A 22,860-nucleotide genomic window follows, 5' to 3' on the forward strand; every position below is an offset into this window, starting at 1 on the left:
ATTTGAACTTGATAGTGTTGTAAATGCAATTAAATGATTCCTGAAATCACAGAAAAAAATGAAGCTACATCAAGTATGACAAAATATATTTCTCTTACCTGTATTGTTGAAATACTAGTCACAGAGCTCCTTTACAAAAATCACTGCAATTCCTCGTGTAATATTTAACATTCAGTAATGTATCTTTAAGAACGGATTCTAGATTAATTGATACAAATTCTGTGACCCATCTGTGTACTCAGACAATTAGCCTCATTGGTGCATTTTAGATTTTTTTATGAACTTTTGGCAATCTATAATAAATAAGTATTGTTAGATGTTAAACATGAACAAATTCAACAACTCCAACAAAAAACATTTTAATGCACCTCATACATATGATTATGGACATATCTAATAATATTCATGGGTATTCAGTAAACTGCCCACTGTTCATGCTAAAATAACCTTTCTCCCACAATGTGCCCATTTGCAATTCAAAGACATGTTGCCTCGAAGAAGTAAGATCTCATTATCATCTAATTTGCATATCACTGAATTGCATTTACTACCATGGCACACATATCAGCAGGGGTATTAAAGAGTTGCTTGTATAGGCAGTGGCACCCCCCTCAGTCAGTCTCCCACACACTCAAGTATGCATAACATGTATACATACACACACACACACACACACACACACACACACACACACACACACACACACACACACACACCAGTCCCTAACCTGTCTGCCCTCCCATTTTTCACGCACTCCTTTAGTATCTGCAGTACCATTATGGCAGTTATCTATATATAATACTAGTAGCTAGTGCATCTTCCCACCACCGATACCCATACTTATTTTGGTTCCATTATGGCACTTAAGAGTATTACCTAGTGTCTAATGCATCCCCATTGCCCAATCCCTGTACTACCATTGGTGGCATTATGGTACTTTAAGAGCAAATCCTTGTTGTCTAGTGATTCTCCCACCACTTCCATGGCTGGTGGTTGAACACGGCCTTTTGGCCATGTTCAGCATCATAATGTGGTGAGGATGTCCATACTGATGTACAAGACAGAGTGATTTCTTGACTCACTCAGCTGTGCAGATGACTTCTTGGAGGTGGTTCCAGGGAGTGAGCACATGGCTAATTAGCATATGCACCTTCCTTGGAATGCGTCATTGGCATTTAGCACATCCACAAGGCAAGTCTTTCACAGTGCTGCATGTCTTCTTGTTAGAGGACCATACAGCACAGTGTAAGGGCAGTTGCTGAATTAATGAAAGGTACTGTGATATGCACATAGATGTGTACATTTTACAGAACCTTCTTAAATCCCCCATTGTGTACTTCACTCCCATTTAAAATTATATAAACATGACCTCCATTTAGTAATTGATGCACATTGTTCACATAAAATTCCTTATCTATGATAAAAAAGAACTCCACTTCCTTTATCTGCACTTTTTTATGACTTTGTCATCATTTTTATTTTATTTTTTTATTTATTTTTTTATTTAACATTTGTTGACCGGGAAAGTCCGACTAGGTTCCACAGATCCTGTTTTCAGCGGAGGCCCGGGGAGAAACGCTCCAGAAGCATGTCTTTAGAATAAGCGACCGTAATGCCTCATTTTCAGTTGCAGTCAAATTATAGTGTTTTCCATAAATAATAAATATAGATCATCTTCCTTTTGAAATACTTGTACTTTGGAGTAACTTACAGGGCTAAAAGTGTTTTCAAAGAGCTTCAGTGGAAGAAGCAGTTATGTTTTGGAAATAGCAAAAGCTAATTTAATTAGTATGAGAACCATCTCATCTCAGTTAGAAAATCAACTATATTACCTTCTGCTGCAGGGACAAAAGTCATACCTTTGTTTAATGCAGCTAGTTCTTATTCAGATAGTACATGTTTTTGTTAAATTACAAACAAACCGTCATAGAATTTACCTCTGCTGCTGCCTGGAATGATTCCTTGTTGTTGGTCCCTGGGAACGGCATCACTTTTCTCTTTTGCCTTGCATGCTTTTATTTCTGTTCTTTCATTGGGATAATGTTTGCAGGATCACTTGAAGTAATGGAGAAAAATCCAAAGGGTCAAGTGTAGCAACGGTATTAGCATGAATCCTAACTGTAGCTTCTAGTCTTTTTGTATAGTAAATGTGATGTGTTGTATCATTGTTCCTACTGGTGGATTCATTTGATGCACAACACTTCCTTTTTGGCCAACAGAAAACATTCCCATTTGTAAAATACTTTATATCCCTTTGTATTTACATTTTTTGTGGCAATCAGTCTTTGTTCAAATGATAACACTTGATCAATCGGGTCTACTTCTAAACACCGACACGACGATTCCCCGACACAAAACTCACCGACGCCAAATAACCGACAACACACAAACCCGACACAAACCCGACAACGCAAAACACCGAACACCAAAACACCGACACACGGAACGTAAACAACACGCGACACTACATAGCATACACATTAGCCCTGACCCAAACCCTAACCCTAAGGTCCGACACTATCGCACACATCACCTACCTGCACCCTAACCCTAACTCACTTACCCACCCCTAGCCCAAGCTCCGACACTATCGCACACATCACCTACCTGCACCCTAACCCTAACTCACTTACCCACCCCTAGCCCAAGCTCCGACACTATCGCATACATCACCTACCTGCACCCTAACCCTAACTCACTTACCCACCCCAAGCCCAAGCTCCGACACTAACGCACACATCACCTACCTGCACCCTAACCCTAACTCACTTACCCACCCCTAGCCCAAGCTCCGACACTAACGCACACATCACCTACCTGCACCCTAACCCTAACTCACTTACCCACCCCTAGCCCAAGCTCCGACACTAACGCACACATCACCCACCTGCACTCTAACCTTAACTCACTTACCTGATCACTCCTACCTCCGTCACTGTCGCACACTTACCGGGTCACGATCACACATTACCCTTGTCGGTCTTTCCACTGTCAGTGAATCACCCTGTCGGTATATGTACCTGTCGGTCATCTGGCGTCGGTGATTTCCGCGTCGGGGAATCGGCGTTTCGGTCTTTAGAAGGGGACCCGATCAATCACATCTTCATAAGTCCTACGATTTTCTTTATATTGTATGTAAGCAATGTTCGTTATGGACTGAGTCTCTATAGATTCAAAAAAATTGTACATCATTTTCAATTTTTCATACTGATTTTGAAATTCAATGCTTGCCACCTGCATAAAAGGTTGGGATATGTGTCCCCATATATGGCCATTTTTAATATTTGTAAGCCTCAGGGAATAATGTAAAGTGTAATCTATGCTTCAAAACACTGTTATTGTAGCTTTTAAAAATACTGTAGTTTAAATTCCAATACTTTTTTGCTGTACTCCAAAATGTTAGCTCTAACATCTGTTCCAACAGCAGCAATATTATCAGTTCTCATACTTTTCTGAAGTAAGGGCTAATCTCTTACCTTCAGCAGTAGTTGTAAACCCCATGTCTCCATATTCAATGAGCACCATTTTTGATTTCTTCTCAAAAATGTCACTTTGGTGGTAAACCTTCAGGGGTCACCATGTAACCTATGGAACATTATCGGTCAGAACTTACCTTCTGTTTACAATGCACATATACCAGCCAAAGTATATTAGTACTTGTAAAAACTGTAAAAATCTAAGGCCCCAATTAACCTGATTTCTAATACCAGTAAATGAACCAAATTCCGAAACAGCTATCAGTTGTCTGTTTCACATTATGTTCATAGCAAAAATTCTAACACAGGTATAAAATAAAGTAAAACGAAAAATAAATCTTCTAAAATCAGCTTAAATAGAGTTTAGTAAAATATCATTATAGAAAAAAGGGTGGAAAATGATACAGCAAAGATCCAGAAGTTTCCATGTAATGCAGACATGCCTCTGTGCATCCAGTACATCCAATGTCTGGCGAATCACAGAGGATTGAAGTTACTAAGTAATGATAGGCATTTGAGTTTCAGACTTCATATTCTTCAGAAAAATACACGCTAATGCAAAAAATATTATTCTAGCAACTTTTTAAAAGTTGTAACAAAAACATTTAAAATATGTCCCTGACTTTGGCCCTTTGCCCCTCATTATTTTTTGGCTTTGATCAGAATTCTGAGATTTACATTAAAACTGTTAAAATTCAATGACATTGATATTTTGCTCTGTTTTTTAATTTTAGGCAAAAACACCCAAAATATAAATATATCTATGCATGTATGTATGTGTAGGTCTACTTTGGAAGCTGGACGTTTCAAAACTTCGAACTTCATATGGTTGATACCATAACATCAAAGTTTTGAAACTTTGAACGGTTTAAATGGAGATTGCCATATAGAGTGGAATAGGAAATTTAGTGTTCTCTTCACTGTAGTGTGATCTCAGAGTTGGTATATTTAATTAGTAGGGGGTGTGGAAGGTGCAATGTTTCTATTTTTTTTTTTTATTGAAGTTTAGAACTTTCAAAACTTTAAGGTTATGGTCTTGACCATATGAAGTTCGAAGTTTTGAAAGTTAGAGCTTCCAAAGTAAACCCATGTATAATATATTATGTACCCATACTGTATGTGTGTATATATATATATATATATATATATATATATATATATATATATATATATATATATATATATATATATATCTTTATTTATTGCAAAATATATTTTATTATTTATTTATCTGCCATTTGTTGATCGGGAAATTCCGACTGGGCCAAAAAGAGCCCCTTTTCATCAGAGGCCCAGGGAGAAAAGTGCCACATTACAAAATTTAAATACAGGATAAACAAACCATAAGGTACAAATGTAAAAACTACAGTCATAGTAAAACTCGTAAGAGGAAGGCAATACAGTGCAGTAAAACAGTTACAGTAAGACGTGAGAAGCAGGTTATATAATACATTTTTTTAAGGTACAAAATATATTATAGCACAGTCTTAATGATATAGTGCAGTTGTGAAAGAAAAGCCATTGTAGTTCAGTATTTTAATGTAGAGATGCAGAGAGAGGGGCAGGTAAGGAGAAAGTGGTTGTTTTGTGCTTTGAAGTGAATAATCGGGTAAGTGTCAAGTCTTTTAAAAACAAGAAAGGAAAGGGGGTAGAGTGCAATCAGATAATGTGATAGAGCTGTTAGAGAGGGAAAAGGGGGGATATAAGGAGTCAGGAGGCAAGAGGATACGTAGTTTGAGCAGGGAGGGATTGCATAGTGCTAAAGTTGTATAAGATATAAAAATGTGCTCTTGGGAGAAAGGCTAGACCAGTAAGGAGAAGGAGACGGAAGAGCAGAGAGAGAGAGAGAGAGAGAGGAGGTGCGAATGAAAGTTTGGAGAGAGCTACCAAGGGGACACTGAGTACAGAGAGAACAAACATAGTCAGTTTCATCAGGAATGGGAACAGAAACATATCCATGATTTTCTTAAGTATTCTTTAAGTAAGGATTTGCAGGAGGAAAGATTAGTTGCTGTTCTGATAAGAGGTAGGGAGTTCCAAGCTTTAGCAACAGAGTAGACGTAGAAACTTTGGCCGGATGAAGTGTCATTTTATGACATCAGCAGGAATAATGTTGTCTTGTGACTATATCCATTTCTTTCTTCAGAAAATTAAGGCTGTTAGATGTGTTCTTGACTTACTCTACACTTTCTACTTTGGAATACTATCATATATGTTCTGACTCTTCAATTTGTATGAATATAGGAAGACTGCTAATCCCTGACCTTTTTCCTGAGACCTATCTCCCATGATGACTTCTGCCTCCAGGCCAAATAGTCCTTCCCCAAACATTTCTCTGGTTCAGATTTGTAAAAAAGAATAGTATTGCTGAGGGTTACTTTTAATTTTGCCTGACACACAAATGAATATATAATAGATTTTTGTGTATGTACCTCCCTGATAGGTGGTAGCTTGATAAAAAACTCACCCAGTCTAGAGCAATTGTTTTGTAAATACCTTGTGTAAATAATAAACCTCTGATTTTACATATGTCCTGCTTCCAGTGTCTTTAATTTCAACCAGTGATTTGTACATGGGCAGTTGGCCAGTGACTTACCATTATTTAATTACTTTCAGTAACTCTGCTGCCATTAGCTGTAAAACAGAAATGAGCTATAAATTTCCTATACTACTGTAATTGCATCCGTGGTTTGATTAACTGGTATCTACAGCTCTGAAAAATTTACAGGTGGGGACTGAACAGAAAAAGCATAGTCAAAGGACTGCTCTGACAGCCAGAAAAGTAAGGCAGATAGTGACTTTTGTTTAGAACCAATTTTTGCAGAAGACATAGAAAAATCTGCTTTTGCAGAAGACATAGAGAAATCTGCAGTTCCAATACAACTAGAGAAGCATATACACCTTTTATCACAAGACAGGTTTCTCAGTTTCTTGTCCAGAATGACAGGAGACTGCACCTCACTCTTAAATGACCCTTAATTCCAATGCCTATCACAGATGTGCCATTTGAACATATTGCCAAGAATATCATGGAGTCATTATTAAAATCCAGTAAAGCGTATCAGTGCATATTAGTCATATTGGACTGTACTATCAAATTTTCAGAATCCATGCCATTACGCAAAGTTAGCACTTAAGCTATTGCCCAGGAATTGGTACTGTTTATCTCTACAATGGGTGTTACTAAAGAGATACTTACTAACCAAGGCACTCCCTTTGTATCAAAGATAGTGTACCAGTTACATCAGTGTTTAAACAGTGAAGGCAACAGACTGCCATCTGCAGAAAAAAACGGTTAATAAATCTTTGTAAATTTTAGTAATAAGGTTTATTAAAACATGAAAATCCATGCTAAAGAAAACTGTGGATACAGAAGGCAAAAACGGGACCTGTTGTTACCCTATTTATTGTTTTCAGCCAGAGAGGTGCCACAGGCTTCATCTAGGTTTACCCAATTTGAACTTTTGTACTGAAGGCATCCAAGGGGGCTGCTTAATATTGCTAAGGATGCTGATTAGCACTTCAGAGTTTGATAGCTTTTTGTATACCTGGAATTGATAACTTGATAGAGAACATAGGAAAGATCACATACAAAACACTAGACTTGATGAAGGAATACTGATACCACATAACCCCCGACAAAAACAAAATGACTCTTGCAACCCTAATGATCTTTCAGTATGCAGTATTACCATTTGGCTTACCTGCAATCCCAGCTACTTTTCAAAGTCTGATGGATAAAATAGTGAGGGACCATTGGAAATGCTAAGAAAAGTGAAGAGAGGATGGTTGAAGCTATGTAGGCTATGAAAAAGTGGGCCGTAAACTGTATTAAACAGATGAAGGCTTTCCTCAGATGAAATGGGTGCAAAAAACTTGGCTTCTGATTTTGTAAGTATTACCTCCACTTTAACAGATCTCACAAGGGAAAGGCCTGTGTATGGTTAAGTGTACTTAGTGAACCAAAAAGGATATTCTTCTAAGGAGTTTAGGTTATATAATGATGTGTCAGAGATAGGTTTAGGGGGCATTGCTATAACAAGATGGTGAGGTGAAGAACAGTATTTTTGCTATATCTTTAGGAAGAAAAGCAAAGCAGAAAGGAGATACTCAGCTGTCGAAAGAGCGTCTTATTATAAAATGGCCCCTAAAATACTATTTGTTAGGTAGGCATTTCAGTTTATTAACAGATCATGTCCATTTGCAACAGTTAAGTAGGCAAATTGAAGGTAATACCATGTTGCGCCACTGAGGACTGCCCCTCCAGCAGTATCTATATACAAAGGCACACAGCTCCAACTTAGCCAACAGAAATGCTGATCAATTACCCAGGGCCTGTAATCCATCAATGCGATTGCAATACCCCTTTTTTATTGTGAGGTTAGTTATAACATGTTTGCTACACAAAATTTGTATGTGCCTTTAATGGGTACTCAGAATGTATCCTACAGCAGAGGTTAGGAATTGTGTTCACAGCAATTAGCAAGATCACAAGGTTTTAAGTGCCAGTTACCTATGGTATACAACAGAGTAGTGCGGAGGGCTAAACTCAAGAAGATATGTCCTTACTTGGAAGTTTATTTAAAGAAAGTTCTGGGACTGTGAAAGAGCCCATTGAGGGCTAACTTCTGAAGAGGAACCTGGGCACTGTAACCTATGGAAATAATTGCATTTAGAACTGAAAGACAAATTTGGGTGTGGGCTACAGCCTTGAATTTTCCTTTTGATTAAAAGCCAGCCGGTAACCTGGAAAAGCTGGTTGGACTGGACAGTAATGTGAAGGTACTCTTAGTTTTGTTTTGAAACTGCGAAACAAAACCAAGTGGGATTATATTTTAGTTTGTGGATTACTAAATAAACACATGTTTTGAAGTATGTCCTGTGTCATATATACAGTGTCTTTTTGGAATGTTTGTGTGTGCATGTGTGTGCACTTGTATGCATGGAGGCATATTGTATTGCATGTATGTGTGTGTGTGTGTGTGTGTGTGTGTGTGTGTGTGTGTGTGTGTGTGTGTGTGTGTGTGTGCGTGTGTTTATATATATATATATATATATATATATATATATATATATATATGGATTCCTATTACAAGAACAAAAGTTCACTACTTTGAACTTGTAATAGGAAGCCTCACTTCTGCGAAAGTTCACTTTAACGAAAGTGAACTTTTGCGTAAGTGCACTTCAACAAAAACACTGCAGCACAGTGGATGACATAAAAAACAAGCTTTGTCCTCCACTATGGTGCGATAGTCATGGACCTTAGGGTTAGGGCATGGGTTAGGGTAAGGGGATAGTTAGTAAAGCTATCCCCTTACTCTAACCCATGCCCTAACCCTAAGGTGGATGACATAAAAAACAAGCTTTGTCCTCCACTATGGTGCGATAGTCATGGACCTTAGGGTTAGGGCATGGGTTAGGGTAAGGGGATAGTTAGTAAAGCTATCCCCTTACTCTAACCCATGCCCTAACCCTAAGGTTTGTGACTATCGCACCATAGTGGAGGACATTGCTATGTCCTTCACTGCACTGCAGTCATCACGGACCTTAGGGTTAGGGCATGGGTCATGGTAAGGTGAGTACTGCACAGAAGTACAGTACAACACCCGTTCGTTGTACTGAACTTCATGTAAGTGCACTTTCGCTGCAGTGATCATTCCATGCGCTATTTCGAATTAGTGAAAATTCGATCTAGTGTATGGAACCCATATATATATATATATATATATATATATATATATACATACATACATACACACACACACACACACACACACACACACACACACACACACACACACACACACACACACACACACACACAGAGTGTATATGTGTCTGAGTGTGTAAACGGGTCCCCTACAAATGCTCAAACTTCCAAAAGGCCGACTTTCATATGGCCAAGACCATATGATTGACTTTTGGAAGTTTGAACATTCTGAACAGACAGCTCCCTATAGTGCAGAATGGGAAAATCTCCATTTTGCGCACTGTAGTGCGATCTCGGAGTTGGTATATTTAAATAGCAGGTGTATGTGGGGCGCAGCCCTCCTGCTAGCAATGTGTAGGTAGGTTTTTGGGGTTTTTTGTACGTTTGAAATTTCAAAAGTCGAACATATAGTCTCGGCCATATGGGTTTCGGATTTTGGAATTTCGATCATGTATAGTAGTAAATGTACTCTAAAAGCATTCAGAACAATAATAAACACAACCCTAAAAATTCAGGTCAGCCATTGAAGAAATCTTACATCCTGGACAAAAATTCAACTGTAACCCCTCTTCCAATATGTTACCTCTCAAAACTGCAATAAAATTTAACTCGTTTCATAAATAGTATAGTGTCTCTAATTATTGATTCCCCAACATCTAATCCCAACTCTCAACTCAAACCATACTCTACTTTAGCTGATGATCTTCCAAGTTAGTACCTTAAAACAGCAACCAATAGCATTGCCTATCCTGTCTCAATCCTTATAAATATGTCAATCCAGGAATCCCATCTTCCATCTTTCTGGAAAAAAAGTCATATATTATCCCTCCGCACAAAGGAGGAAACTCAACATTTTTCATTAATTTTAGACCTATAGCAATTGTATCCCTCCTGTCCAAAATACTTGAAATATGTATTCAAAAACAATTGCTAAACTATCTCCTGCAGGAGGTACTCCCCATACACAGCAAGGCTCCCATCCCTCCAACAGTGCTAACATTCACTTCCTTAGTTCAATCATTTTCCTTCCGTGACTCTCTTTTCTAAATATACCATAACCCTGTTATAAAGATAGAGATAATGGCAAACTAGTCACCTCCTTATTTCTAGACGTGTCTAAAACCTTCAACATAGTTTGTCAAAGCAAACTTCAAATGTCCTCATTAGGTCTATCTCAGCCCACCCATCTATGGTTAAAAACCTACCTGTCAGTAGGCATCAGCCAGTAAAATGGCACTCCACCCTCTCTTCATACCTCTCAGTCACCACCAGTGTATCACAAGGCAGTGGCATAGCTAGGGCAGGGGGAGAGGGGCAATTGCCCTATGCACAAAGTGTTAGAGGCATGATCAACCGATCAAGATCTCTTTAATGCAATACTGGCTTTTAAAAGCTGGTATTGTATTTGTATATAAACCTAAGCACTATAGTGCTCCATGTGTTCTAAACTGTAGCAAGCTACTTGCTACAATTTTGTAGCAGTTTGGCACAGTTTAAAAGTTAAAGAAAAATTGAAAATACCTTTTTTCAGTACAAACTGAGTGCTGTAGTGCTCCATGCAGGCAGGGTATAAACTGTAGCAACTGTCTGCTACATTTGTAGCAAGCAGTTTGCTACAGTTTAAATTAAAGAATTTTTTTAACTAAAACATAAGCTCCATAGTGCTCCATGCAGTTACAATATAAATTGTAGTAACTATTTGTGACATTTGTAGCAAGCAGTTTGCTACAGTTTAAAAGAAGAAATTATTATTTTTTTAATGAAATGTGGGAAAAGAGGTTTGGGGGCAGGGTAAAAACCATACTATAATGATCGGCATATTACAATAAAGTGTGTTTTTCCTTGCTCCTCAGTGGAAGGGGGAGGGTATGGCTGTAACTGTAATAAGATGATTACTACAGTATAGAGATTGGCATATTATACTATAAGTCCTCATTTTTTTTTCTTTGCTGTTCACTTGAAGAGCCAGTAGAGTAAGATGATGTTTTTTGGTATTGGCACAGGGTCCAGAGCTTCTGCCACAAGGTTCTGTCCTTGGCTCCCATCTCTTTAACATTCTCATCAACACCCTCCACACATCAATGCAACAGACCTCCCTAACACAATACACATATGACTCTACATTCATATGTATATCTGACAACATGGTCCACCACCAAAAAATTACTCAGAAAGCTTTACCAGTCACGGAAACATGGTTTTTAATTCACAACTCATGCTCAACCCAAAAAAGTTTTGTTTTCCCACAAATCCCTCTCTCTTGAAAAAACAAAATGTAAAATCCCCTCTCTTGATAATACAGCAATTAAAATAATTTCCCATAGCAAATTATTATGGATTATAGAGGATGATAATCTTAAATTTGACCTACATATAAAAAATTGCATTAAAAAGTCTCTAACGCAAATAAAACTACACTTGCCACTTCTTACTTCCTTCCCTCACTACGTTATGGCACTCCTATCGTTAATAACCTCCAAGCATAAAAAAAAAAATCACAGTTTGAACAATGCTATAATAAAGTGGATAAATGTGCAGGAAATATCCCTTTCAGAACCCATGACTGTATAGCACTAAAATACTAAACTGGTTAGAAATACCCCATCAACTAACATATGAACAACTTCTTACCACCTATAAAATTATCCAGCATCCATCTGCTTGGACAGCATTAAATACCATTGTACACAACTGTGTTCTCATTCAGTCATTACAATCCACTGACCAAAAGCTCTTCTCTGTCCACAAACCTACCAAATCTGCTGGGCATGGTCAGTATGCATACCATGTTGCTAACACCTAGAACTCCTTAGCCATATTGATCAGGACAATACCCCCCTCCAGTCATTTAGAAGCCTTCTGAAAGACTTCCTAACCAAAATTTGTCTCTATTCTTGCTCAGCCCCAGGGTAAACTACATCCCTAACTATGAACAAGTACATACTTATACCTTACAACCCTGTACTCTTCCTTCTTTACTCACTTCTGTACTCCAATTAATTTCTCTCCCCTGGCTCTCTTTCTAAATATGCTATAACTCTGTTTTTTCTCTCACTTCATATTGCAATTCTTGTTTGTATTATACTAACTTACATTTAATTTCTCTATAAACTAGCTGAAATTTCTCTATTAAATCATATAAGTTGTATCTATTCTTAACCAATGTTTTTACATTATGTCTAAATTTGTATAATTATTTAAACTGTAGATGTTTTGTATTACTTTTGAGGATTGTAAAATTATTGTTCTTGAAATATTTTTTTGTAATACTTTGGAGCTTTTCTCCCCAGGTCTCTGCTGAAAATGAACACCTGCCCAGCCAGACTGTCCTGGTAATAAAAAGTCAATAAATAGAGTTAAGTTATTATTATTGCTTATTGTAGTGTAGTACACATTTTTCCTTTTTAATAATTTTTTTTCTGCCTGAGCTAGATCTTTCAGTCTTGCCTGCACGTTGTTATCTAAGCAGAAGTCAGAAAGCATACCCTCATCCTGACATTAGCAAGCCAGCATTTAAAACAGTTATTTCTATTCCCTCAGCCAACTTCTCCATTGCTCCAGTCTACTACTCTTATCCAGAGAATTTCCCTAAATTGATAAGGTTACAACCTACTTTCTTATTCCCAACTGTACTAGATAACTGGGTTCATTATAAAATCCTGAGAGAACCTTCTCTGCTTAGTACATTATGAACAGGATTACCTCAAAGTAACATTTCTGTTTGTATTATACTTTTACAGACATAGTTCTGTTTACAATACTTACAGCAAGAAATAGTTCTGTTTACAATACTTACAGCAAGAAATAGTTCTGTTTACAATACTTACAGCAAGAAATAGTTCTGTTTACAATACTTACAGCAGCAGTTCTAGTTACAAGATTTATTTTATGTCAGTTTTACAGTCCTTTGGGGTATAATTCTCATGATAGGTGACATGTTGCTATATAGACTTCCCATCTTGAAACCTTTGTTTCAAGCTCACAAGATTGGCTACGAACCCTAGACAGCTCATCTGCATTCTAGTGGGTTGAGACTGGTCTGTCTTTTGTTGTGAAATATAAATGGTTGTAAGGAGAGTGCCCACCTACATTACTTTGTTTTCCCATCCTGTTGGCTATTCAGCCGTATCCGGGGACATGATCTGTGGCCAATGTAAATTTTGATTGAGGAAGTAATTCTTTAGTGAATTAAGTGCCCATTTGAGTGCCAAACATTCCCTTTTGGTAGTGGAATTGTTGATTTCTGCTCTCCTCAACCTATGACTGAAAACATATGGGATGTTCAAAGGCCTGTAATAACACTGCTGAAATCCAGTGTGGCTAAGACAGGCTCTGAGCATATCTTCTTTAACTGTTTAAAATTGTCTGCCCTAGTGTCCACTTTACTTTATCCACATTTTCATTTTCATCATATCTGTAAGTGGGCATGCTACTGATGCAAAATAAGGTACATATTTTGACAGTATCCAACTAACCCCAGTTACACCCTCCCTTGCTTGTTGATATTGTGAATAGGACAACTTTCTTAGCTTAGATTTTTTTTCTTTCTAGGACCTTCCAATCTACACACTAATGACAAAAGATAATTATTTACCCTTTTTGTGCCTACTTTGCTCTTGGAGGCATTGGCAGTCAATCTAACTTGTCTTAGAGATACCAGTACAGCCCAACCCATAATTACCTAAATAAGAGTCCCATTTCTGTGAGATATTATTAGATCTTTTGGGTAAGCAAGAGTGGCATATCTAACACTGGCTGTTAGGACTCTGTCTATTAGTCTCTGAAAGAGAGCAGGGGCACCATGTGACCCAAAAGGAATCTGTACTGGAATAAGCTCTCTGATATTAAAAAGGTCATCTTTTCTCTGGCATCAGCCATTATAGGGCCCTGACAATATCCCTTTGTTAGGCTTTGAATAGCTGTCAGACTCTGAAATGCTGTTCAGCTTACTAAAATCATTATAGAACCTGATTACTCTGTATGGTTTTGATTCTAACACAATGGAGCTGTCACTTCCTATCTCTTCTATTACCTCCATATATATTTTGTAGTTCCTCTAGTACAGCTTTTCTCTGTGACTCTCATAGTCAGTAAAGTTTTAAGTTAACCGATTCCAGAGGAATAATCTCAATATGGTATTAAAACAGGTTTACAATGCCAAGTACTTATAACAGAAGCTCTATTATCTTTTGTTTTTGTGGCTTAGTGTGTCAGCTACTTGAACTGCAGGCATAGACATCAGTTTTCATTCTTCAACAGATCTGCTAGTCTTTGCTGCTAAACTTGTTACAGCAGTTTGTGCTTCTTTTTATAGTTTCAGGGCACTGATATACTATATCTGTTATAGTTTTGTATTACCAAACTCTTTACTCCTGTAGTTTATATCATGTAATGTTTCTGCTATTTCAAATGGATCCTGCCAGTTGGTCACAAATGTCTTTTCTGTAAAAAGGACCAGAACTGACACCTGGTTGCCAACTTTGAATTCCTTAGTCCTTGATCTTTTTATTATATACCCTCTTGTTGTATGGTCTGGGCTGTTTCTGCATGCTCCAATTTGATGGGCATTATCATTTTCAGACTATCTTGTAAGTTAGTGTAATGTTCTATGACAAATTAGAATGTGTTTTTTCTTCCTCCTATGCTTCTTTGGTAATGTCTAATAGTCCACGTGGGTGCCTGACCTATAATTACCTAAAAGGACTGAACCTGTACAGGCCTGTTGTACCTATCTATAGGCAAACAGCAAGTATGACATTAAGTAGTCCCAGTTTTGTCATTTTCTTCAAAGTTTACTCAGCGACGACTTTAATATTCAGTTAAAATGTCCCACTAATCCAGATATCAGGGGATGGTAAATGGAAGTTTTTAGTTGTTTTTTTCCTCAAAGCAGTGGCACAGTTGGTAAATTACTATGGAAATTGATGGTGTTTCTTGATCAGTGAATATTTCTTTAGGTGTCCCTATTCTGAAAAATGATTTAGATCTTCCCTATATCTATTTTATACTTTTACTATCCAACTCCCCTGTTTTGTGGAAAGCTTATTCCCACTGTCTAAAAACAACTCAAACCTGATTTTAAATCCTTCCCCTTGACAAAAATACAGGTTAACTCTTTAAATTCTTTCAAATTCTTCCTTGACAACATCCCTTGTCATGAGCAAAGGACAGTGTTCTGATAAAAAAAAAAAGAATAGACATGTATGCAAAGTCTCTGCAAGGGGTCCACTTCAAAATACTGACTTTCAAAATACCTAAACTCAAAATACTGAGACCAAAATCTCTAGAGCTCAAAATACTGAAAACCGAAAATACTGAAAACACACAGGATACCAACACTTATTATATTCCAGCACAAGCACATACTGAAACAAATAAAACACAAACCGTATTACTCTTCTCCAAGTATAAGCAGGGGGGGGGGCAAGCCTCCCTTCACCCCCTGCTACTTAAATATATCAACTCCAAGATTGCACTTTAGTGTAGTGAAGTGCAATCTCAGAGCTTGCCCCCCCTGCCTATACTTGGAGAAGAGTAATATATTTCTGTATGTAGTTCTGCTGCAATATAGTTGTGTTGCTGTACTATGTTTTTTTCCCGATATTTTGAGTTTTCAGTATTTTGAGCTTTAGGGATTTTGGTCTCAGTATTTTGAGTTTAGTTATTTTGAAAGTCAGTATTTTGACGTGGACTCCTCTGCAAGATATACATGATCCTTCTTAACCATGATTCTGTTTATTCTTGAGGTATGACTTGTACCTCTATGAGAAACATCTATAAGCATTTGTAGGAAGCCTTAATACTGTATGCATATCTGTCATCCTCATTAACATAGCATACTTATTAATAAATTGCCGTATCACTGATGCCTTGTGAGCTCTAGGGCCACTGTGCATTTTGATAGTGGAAAAATATTTTCTACGCTCCTGCCCAGAAAACTATACTGTCATGGTCTATAACCCAATATCTTAACATTCTGGCTATAGTTTATTGTTCAATCCCTGATATACAAATTTACAATCACAGATAACACCTCTCTAGCTTCTCTCTTATTAATACAGATTTATAGTCATTATCTTTTTGTATTTTCAGCAATTAAAAATATTTATTTGCAGTAGCACAGCAATGCGCCTTTAACCTCTTACATAAGACTGAAGTTAACACTATCAATACAACCCTAATTTGTACCTAAGGTTCCCTAGTTTCAAGTGCTCATTGTCATTAAAATTAATTTCTTCCAATAATAAGAGGTCTAATTTTCTAATGTACACAGATATCTTGAATACTCTTCTAGGATTTGACAAACCATTAATACTCTCTGATAAGATTCCAAACATTACTTATTACATAAAGTATCACTACTAGCAATACCATCCTCTCTGACTTCAATTCTGAACTTATTATTCTTAACTTTTGGTTATGTAACCTACAAGTAGGTGATGTATTCAAAAATAAGTAAAATATTATATTAACTTTTGATGCATCATTTTGTCAGCTTTGTGAAATGCATTTCTTAATCCTTAACTGTATAAAATGATATAGAAATAATATAAATCAGAATAGCATTAAAAATAAGAAATCATTTGTACATACAATCAAAGACGTCACTTAATATTTTACTTTTTTATAGCTTCATAGGAGGTTACCAGGCTAATGGCCCTAGGGCCTTTACAAGCCAAGCCATGTAAAAACCCATGAACTGTAACTGACCATAGTTAGAAGGTCATTGTCAGCAGATCAATTCTATAATCAGCACTAAATACTCCTGTCCATGAGGGACATAGGTGGTCACTCCTCCAATTTTCAAAGCTGCACTTAAATAGGGTCATTGAAGAGCTCTGCTTTATGTGAAGTAGGAGTTTATTTCAGAGGAGTGGCAATCTCTGGGAGATATATCTGTCTCCCCATAGTGTTCTGTTAATGTCATAGGCTATGTTGAGATCCCTACAGCAAGTGACTCTTGTTCCATTTGATTTGCAGATGTGCCCCATTTCCATTAGGACAGAGTCAGAGACTGCTCTGTAGGCCAGGCACAGGTCGCCTCTCAGCAGCTTGCATGATACAGAGTGCAGTGACAGGGCTTTCAGTATTTTTGTGTAAGTCATGTTTTAGAGGCCCTGGATTCTTTTGGTAAGAAACGTATGTAGTCTCTCCAGTTGCTGCAGGTGTCTGGTGAGATACATACAGAAGGGAACACTGTACTCGATTATGGTCTGATAATGGTCGAGTACAGTGGAGATATAACTTCCTTAGTCTTGAATGTTATGCCCTTATTTATTTGATGCCCAATGTCAAAGGCTTTTCTTACCACTATGGATACATGGTGATCGAAGTTTAGATTGCTATAAACCTGTGTTCCCAAGTCTCACACCACTGGGTGCTGTCTATATCATAATTAGCAGGGGCTACCTCTTTGACAAAGGAGATAATGAGGCATTTTTTTGCATTTAGTTTTAGTCCGTGAATTTGGCAATAGTCATTTGTCTTTGTCCCTTTTGTAATATGTTTACATCATTGGGGGACTCGATGATTGCACCGAGTTTGCAATCATCTACAAACTTGGTAAGCCACAGACCATCTACTTTCACCTGGACCCCAGAGAAATAGATTCCAAGCAATAGAGGGCCCAGCACAGATCCTTGTGGTACCCCACTGGTAACTGGTCTACTGGTGGAGATAGACTCCCTACTTTGACAGTGTGCATTCTGTTGGTGATCCACTTGGCTACCTATCTAGTGATGTATGGGTTAATCCCCAGCTGGGAGAGTCTCTCAATGATCCCTGAGTGGGGGATTGTGTCAAAAGCCTTGGCTAATTCAAGATAGGCAGTATGTACTGCTTTGCCTTCATCCAGTGCTTTGGTGACATTCTCAAAAAAGTCCACCAGGTCTAATAAGCAACATCTACCCTAGACGAAACCAAACTGGGTTGGGTCAAGTGTTTGATGGTTGTCTGTGTCTTTGTTGATAAAGTCCATGATGATTCTTTCCATGGCCTTGCAGATAAGGCTGGTTAGGCTTATGAGTCGATAGTTCCCAGGGTTGGTTGATGGATCCTCTTTGTGCAAGTGGATTACTGTTGCTGTTCTCCACTCTGCTGTAACAAAGTCACTGCTCAGGCTATGTTTAAAGAGACTGCTAGGTCTTGTTTTAGATTGTTTGATTGTTTAGTAAGCAGTCGGGGATGTTATCTGGTTCCATAGAGGCCGTGTTTTTGGCCTGGGAGATTGCTTGTATAACCTGATCTTTGGAGATATTCGGTATAGGGGGATAGGGGGTGAAGTTATTGCCAAATCGGTCAGCTAGCAGGATGACAATTTTCTCAGCCTCAGTGTGAGTGGTACTGTCCACTATAAGTTTGGCACACAGCTGGGTATTCTGTTTTAGGTTTGTGATGTAGCTAAAGAATGCATTATGGTTGTCTTTAGCGAGGGATGCTAAATAGTCTCATAACTAGCTTTAAAGGACTTTACAAGCTATCTGATTTTCTTGTTCAAGCTGTGGAAGGTATTCTTCTGCTGTTGAGTAATTTCCCTCTTGTCCTTATATATCAATTTCTTTCTTTTGTTGTATAACTTATTTATACTTAAAGTTCACCATTGCGGGTTGTTTTTTTGGGAGGACCTGGTTTTAGTCCCATTAGGTACAGCTGAGTCAATACATTTGTTTAAGTGGCTTTATAGGGCATTTGTGTACTCTTCTGAACAGGAGTCATTGTTGGCTGTGTTAGCATGGGCTTTGAAATTTTTATACCATTGCTCAGTAGGTTATATTTTGCTTTGGAAAAATTGTTCATTTTTTTTTATCCTGTGGGGGTGTCAGGTCTGATCTTTACTTCAAATTAGACTGATTTATTGTCTAACCTTACCAGGGAGGGCAACACACAGGGGATAGTGGAGTGATCCCCCATGTTGGTGAGCACTAGGTCTAGGACATTTGAGCTCCTTGTGGGGGTGTGTGGAAGAGAGGTCTAGAAGAGAGTACAGGCAGGATGGAATGGGTGGAGAAGAGTGTCAGGTGTGATTTGTGACAGACCAGTACCAGCAAGAGTGAAATGGAAAGTTTACAAGAGGGTAGTGAGACCAGCTATGTTATATGGGTTGGAGATGGTGGCACTGACAAAAAGACAAGATGAGAGCTGGCAGAGTTAAAAATGTTAAGATTTGCAGTGGGTGTGATGAGGAAGGACAGGATTAGGAATCAGTATATTAGAGGGTCAGCTCAGGTTAGGCAGTTTGGAGACAGAGCCAGAGAGGCGAGATTGCATTGGTTTGGACATGGGCTGAGGTGGGATGCTGGGTGTGTTTGGGAAGAGGATTCTAAGGATGAAGCTGCCAGGTAAGAGGAAAGGAGGAAGGCCTAAGATAAGGTTTATGGATGTGGTGAGAGAGGGCATGCAGATGGTTGGTGTGACAGAGCAAGATGCAGAAGAGAGGAAGAAATGGAAGCAGATGATTTACTGTGATGACCCCAAATGGGAACAGCCGAAATGAAGAAGGAGGAGAAGAAGTGGTGGGTGCAGACCAACTGTTCCAGGCTATTTGAATTAACAAAACCCAGGAACCTCAGAGTGGTTGTGTTTGTGCTCATATAAGTCACCCAACTGATGGAAGGATAGTTGAAATCTCCCATGACCAAGGTGTTTGGCTGCATACTGAGCGACTCTAGCAAGTCCAGGTAGGCGGTGTACTTCCCCTGGTACATGGTGGGGGAACGTGTAGCTAGCGATGATGTGGCAGGGTATTTCAACTATAGTTATTTGGATCTAGAGTAGCTCAAGAGAGTCATACTGTTTTATCAGTCTTGAGGTGTATTTGGATTTAAGGAAGATGGATATGGATACACCTCCACCTTTGGTTCTTTCACACTTGTTTTGAGGTCTGAACATGAGAAAGGCATTGCAGCCTTGTATGGCTGGGGTTCTGTCTATGGCTTTGAACCAAGCCTCAGTGACTGCACAGACGTCAACATCTTCCAAGGTGAGGAGTGCTTCTGGGGAGTGTCGTTTACTGTTTAGGCTGCTGGCATTAAGCAGCATGACCTTGAGTTTGTCTCTAGTGGATTTCTTTACATCAGAAGTTTTGTTTTGACATTGCTTACAAAAGGCACTATAGGGGAGGCAAGAATCTTTGCCAGTAACTGAAAGCCTTGAGAAGACAGTTGAACCCCATCTCTGGCAAAACAGCATGGTCTGTCGACCATGTCTGCCCAGGCTATCAGATACTGGATCCACCAGAAGCTAAGCCAATTATTGAAATCAGTCATTTTTGCCTGTATTGTGGCATCATCCTAGGTGAAGCTAGAATGATGCTTAGCGCTAGGGAGATACCTGACACATAATCTGAGAGTTCAGTCATGTCTCTCATCATATAATCCAGAGAGGTACGTCTCAAGTCATTCACTCCAACATATGACAGAGTCATAATGTTAATTGTTGCTGACTTGAGTGCATGCATGATTTGACAGATCCTGGCACCTGACAGACAGCTGACTATGACCTTTTCCTTGTCCAACCTGGTGAGGGGACATCTGTGTGTATCATTATTGAGACACCTATGACTAGGGCATTTGGTTTTGAGGTGTTTTGCCTTAGGGGATTAATTGTTGAGACACTGATATGTGTGTTATGTGTAGTGGTGGATTCTGTTTGTGTACCAGTATGTGTAGGTTGTTTGCACTTGGGAGGTCACTGGTCTTTTGGTAGGCTCTTAGTGAGTACCCTGTGTATATGTGGGATTGTGTGTCTTGACATTATCTTGTGTGAGTGTGGGCTGAAACCTGTTTAATGTCTTGTTTATTGTTACGTGAGAGGACTAATTCTAGTTTCATGGCATAGTTACATCTCTCATATACTGCATTTGCTTGCTTTAGGAGCAAGTGGTTGTCAGCATGCATGAAACAATTGCTACATTGCCTCAGGACAGCCATGTCAAATTGCTGGCTGGAGAAATGTTGGGATACTGACTGTCCATAGTAGCAGGTAATTCTTAAATACTAATTTCTGAGAGGGCAAGTTAGGTCAGCTATTGCTCTTGGATTAACAATGGGACTTATTTTATAGAAGATCAGGGATGGAAAGTGGGGTGATGCTGCTCAGCGCTCAACTGAGTTGCCTGCAGTGCAAAAGTAAGTAGCTGCGTTGCCTGCAGAGCAGCAGGGAACCTGGGAGGGTTTAACTGACTAGTGTCTATTGAAATAATAGTTTCTAGGCATTTGCATTTATACAAGGCATGGCTAACCCCCATTATACAGTGTGCAGCTATGCGTAAACACGAGGCTTGTATACAGTCAAAATTAAACAGGTTTAAACTAGTCTGCTAATAGGAAATCATAAATGATCCTTCCTCCGGCAATCCCCAGCTCCAACAAGGCTATATCCACACTCTTCTGTCACAAAGGTGCAGGGATCCCTTCTTAATGTAAGAAGGCTGGATTTGAGTTTGTATATGAAAAACAGGCTAGATTCAGCAAGTCTAGATATAATGTATGCTAACTAAGCAATATTTCAGTGTAAAACAAGTACAGGTAATAAGCAGGCTCAAATTAATGCAGTAAAACAGTAAAATACCGATGAAAATTAATTGAGCCAAAAACTGTGTAAATGCGAGGCTTATATACAGGCAAAAATTAAACAGTTTTAAACTAGTCTGCCAATACGAAATCACACAATGATCCTTCCTACAGTATATTTCCATGTAGGAGACACTCTGACTCTAATAGAACAGAGAGTCTGGAAGAACATATACAGCAAGTCTTAGCTGTCCACACGGGAAGCCTGTTTGTTTTCCCAGTACATCATTCATCCATTTCAGAGCTTCCCCAGCTTCTCAAATTCTCATTCCTTGAGTTAAATGCCAAAACTCAGGCAATACATAATTTTAATAGATAATAAATACTGGTGGCACAATGGAAATGAAAGGGGTAACTGGGAACATGTTTTGGGAAAATATAATGAACTGGCAGATTTAAAAAATTCCCTACAGAGTTCTTTGTCAGAAATGGGAGAGCAAATGGCTGTAACTAAGGAAATGATTCTTTTGAGCAACAAAATCTGAATTGCCTGTACATAGTAAGGCCATACTAAGCGCAATGCTATTGGCTGTTAAAAAAACAGTTATTAGAAAGTGAAAATCTAAACCAAATATAATCAGAGTACTGAGTATTTTACAGGAGATAAAAGAACCAGAGGCATGATTTTTAAAAAAGGAAAGATGGAAGTTGCATAGAAATAAATGGAATGTGTGAGAACAATAATTGCTGAATAACGAGGTTTAAGGGAAGGCAGGAATTGAACAATTTATATAATGCTGGAGTAAATAGTTGTTAAAAAGAAAGAAAACATATATGTAATGTATAATGCATGAATATAACAAATGTTAATATGTTTTGTTTTCTTTCATATTAATGTATGTGTGACTATGTCACTGATGATGAACCTTTTGGGCTTGGAGTGTCAAAAATTCGAAAAATGCCTGTCTTGACTCTGCTGGCATGTAACCTCCCCCTTCCCTGAACACAAGAGAAACTATTTCTTTACGTATTAATTTATTTTAAAAAAATATAATCCAGTCATGTGTACTGCTATGTATTATAAAAGTAAAACAAAAATCAATGACTTACAATAGAGAAAACAATATGCGCACTAATAATTGGGCTTAAAACAGTGCACCAA

The sequence above is a fragment of the Protopterus annectens genome, chromosome 14.part0 (assembly GCF_019279795.1).
Source record: "Protopterus annectens isolate FY-2018-M chromosome 14.part0, PAN1.0, whole genome shotgun sequence".
Classification (NCBI taxonomy): Eukaryota; Metazoa; Chordata; order Ceratodontiformes; family Protopteridae; genus Protopterus; species Protopterus annectens.